General features: G+C 41.4%; 1 pseudogene; it reads left to right on the top strand.

Annotated features, from left to right (window-relative positions):
* Positions 1-1,793: 1,793 nt before the first annotated feature.
* Positions 1,794-2,903, top strand: LOC147022392 (uncharacterized; annotated as a pseudogene).
* The last annotated feature ends 756 nt before the right edge of the window (positions 2,904-3,659 follow it).

Genomic DNA, 3,659 nt, shown 5'->3' with positions numbered 1-3,659 from the left:
CGGCAATGTCACAACTTTTAGAAGAGGTGACAAGACATTGTGGCCAGCCTGTACATGTGTGGTGTTGTCTCCTTTTAATGTGCTGCTTATGGTAATGGTGTTTAAACCAGAACAAATTTAAAACTCACTCACAGTAAAAAGGCAATGACGTGTTTTAAATGAAGTTCGGTTGATGAAAAATCCTTCAGCTGTTACTGGTGAAGAGGGAAAGATTCCTTCTTATGTTGAGCCACCGCTGCCTTAAAATGGCATCGGATGCCAAAAGAGAGAGCTCGTTCATTGTCCTCATGGCTGTTCAACCAAGCAAACGAAAATCCACTTCACTCAATGTTCATGATGGTGTAGAACAAAAGTCACTATTAAATATTGACGTGTTGAGTGACTCGTGAAATAACATGGAAAAGTATCGCATGGAAAACACCACTTCGAGCTGTTTGAGTGTCCTGAAACAAGCTCCCAGTGTCTCTAGTATCCGCAACGCCCATTGGCTCTCTGAAAGGACTCCACTGATTGGCCAATAATATTCGCACGAGTTTCTTTTTTTATCACGACCCGATTTCCACTATTAGGAAATGTAAAGAAAAATTAACACGTTTCAGATGATCTTGACCTTTGACGATTAATAAAACGGTACTCTCAAATCTTGGCTGCAGGACAGAGTTAGCGCTTTGTCCCGACTTTGGTGAACTGTTCCCACTGCCCTCAATCGGAAGCTTTTTTGCCTGCCACCAACTTTCAATTTTGCCCAGTGCTTTGTGAATGCTCATTGTGTGTGGGCCTTGAGGGGAATTTAGTTTCTATGATCCGAATTTATGAAAAGCGTTTCGTGAGCATTCTGCTCACGCACGCCTAACCCTTAAACTCTGACAAAAAACATTGTTGTATGTACACAGCTAATTACCCTTTTCAGCAGTAATCTACGAAGGGAGATTAACATCCATAATAATTGTGAGCATGTAAACCGCCGATTACTTTGTGAAACCCCACCCATATCTCCAACATCCCATTAAGATGATGCACTTGCATTGAATCAAAGCGCCACGACCAATTGTTGGATAGCATTCAGAGCATTGCTCCTCATTGTAGGCTCATCTGTAGGTTCATCTTGCACTCGATTCAGTAACCAACAAAATTGTTCCTTCGAGAGATCCATCCCTTATTCCACTCGTCCATCCTTCCTTCCCCTCATCCGTCCATCCATCTTTCCCCTCATCCATCCATCCCTCCAGCCATCGATCATGGAGAAGACAATCTGTGAATGTGAACAATCTCCGCATCCGAGCTATGATTCCCACATGTATGCCACTCTGGGTAATCTGGATTGAAGTGATCGATCATGGTTGTTGAAACATCCATCATGTTTTATGTTTGGGTTATATAAACAGTATAAAAATAATTAGTGGCTATCTATTTGGTATGTATGGAGATCTGGTGACGTTTTGCCACTCCTTCCATACCCTAATATAGGCTGAATTTATGAAAGGCGTTTTGTGAACATCTTGCTAACACATGCCTAGCCATTAAACTCTGACAAAACCATATTTGTACACGCACAGCTAATTATCCATTTAAACAGCTATTTACGAAGGGAGAGTAACATCCATTTCGCTGTGCGTGTAAGCAGCTAAGCAGTGGTTAAGTTCTGCACATCTATGTTATGATTCATTCCTTTTAATCGTTTCTTTATTCAGCACACCATGCAAGAGGTTACCAAGCCAATTAACCTCAATGACTCCGCATTGGCCTCGCCGCCGTATGATAAATTTTAGTTCATGTGTTCCAACGACGGCAGCATGTCGGCGAAGAAAAGAGGGGACAATTATTAATTCGAGCCACGGATGGGTTTAATCGAGGTCATGAAGGTTCACCAAGGAACAATCCAAGACAGAAGTGACGTGGGTGCAAATAAGAAACAATAGCTCGCATGGGAAGATATTTCAAAAAGGATGGCGGCACATTTCCCAGAGCGCACAAATTCCTCTGCCAGGGACCTCCGAGAACTCTGGAGGAGGATGACGATGAGGCAAAGGTACTGGTTCATGAGAAGAAACTCGACATGCAAAATACAGAAGGTGGGGAGGCTGCGACCGGTGACCTGGGCAAATAAATTGTTGTGATATTGATGATCATAGCTTGAGACTTGCATCAAGTTCAAAATGATGTGGTTGACGATGCTCATGTCAGCATCTGGTAGTTGTGGATGATGACGCTCCATCAGCAAGAGATCTTTAGCAGCTAATAGTCTGAAACAAGCTGAAGAGATTCGTTTGATTCCATTGACCAGCACAGCTGATTCTCACTTAAGATAATTATATTTTTTCTTTCCGATTAATTGAAATCATATTATGAAAATACAATAATTACTTTGTAAATATATGCACATTCTTTGTAATCTATTGAAATATAGATATATGTACGTATTCAAAAATACGTTAACTTCTTTTTCTATGATGGTGCCATTGAGGAGGAAGACGGAGTTCTGTTGGAAGAGCTTGAAGGAGAAGGTGGTGATGATGATTATTGCGGTTGAACACAGAATGCTCATACAAACAAAACGGGCAAGTCCAAAGGCAAAGGGTAAGGAATGATTGGCTTTCTTGTTTATAATTTATTTTCCTTAGGTTGCGCTTCACTTTATATGCGATCGGCTCCATCTTGTCCATTCTTACGTGAGTTTGCTTTTATTCCAGGAAAGGCAATAAATTGTCGACATCTCAGGTTGGCAGACGGACCCCGGTACTGTTAAGACTACTGAAGCATTGTGTTGCCTGAAAGAAGAGCATGAAGCCAAGATGATACTGATTGCTCTTCAGTAAGAGACTGTAAAGTGTAAACAAACGGCATACGGAGCCAAAATAGAGTATTACATGGAAAAATGAAAACGGCTTTGCTTATATCGGTGAAATGATTCAATTTTTGAAAATAAATAGCAATACTAAGGAAAAAGTGTGATATATTGTACTTAATGAATAAAGTGTTCCATGATGAACCTCTGTCAATATGTTCCCACATAAATCAGCTTCCACTGTGTTTGGTCGCTGCTTTGGTTCTGGCAGGTTTTCACGTATTGTCAAGGTCGGGCTCTGGCAGGGGATCATTACTTCGTCTTGCCAAATTATGCAAACAGACTGTTGCAACAATAAAGGCCATGCTGTGCTCCATCTGAAACAAAAATGATCATCAAATTAGATGGTGTAAATGCAGAAAGGGTTCTCCTATTTTAAACAGTTTCTTCAGTTTTGATCAAGAATCTTCATTGAAATGTACTTAATGTACACCTGAGATGAGTTCCTTTGGCTGCACAAGGAAATCTTTTCTTGCAGATACCAAAGGCTCTTTCCATCACTCCGCTCGTACTGCTATTCGCCTGGTTGGAACATCTCTCCGCTGCTGTCCTCGGAATGCACACCGGAGTCAGCATGAATGTGTACACCGGATCCCTCAGCAAAATGCCTTGGCATTATCCTCTCTGGAATTCCTCAAATAGCTGCGACTCTTCAAAGATTCCTGACTGGAAACTCAGGACATGGGCTGACACATACCATCTGGAAACTACATTAGTGAACAGAAGTAGATGGTCACATACAAATTGACAACTTCGGCTTTTGTAGCCTTTTCTCTTCATATACCTGAGTGCATTTGGGCCACCAGGATTTACA

Source organism: Eptatretus burgeri, chromosome 8 (assembly GCF_056783735.1).
Source record: "Eptatretus burgeri isolate ZD-2024b chromosome 8, Ebu_testis_v1, whole genome shotgun sequence".
NCBI classification, from domain to species: Eukaryota; Metazoa; Chordata; class Myxini; order Myxiniformes; family Myxinidae; genus Eptatretus; species Eptatretus burgeri.
This window is presented reverse-complemented; position numbering and strand designations above follow the sequence as displayed.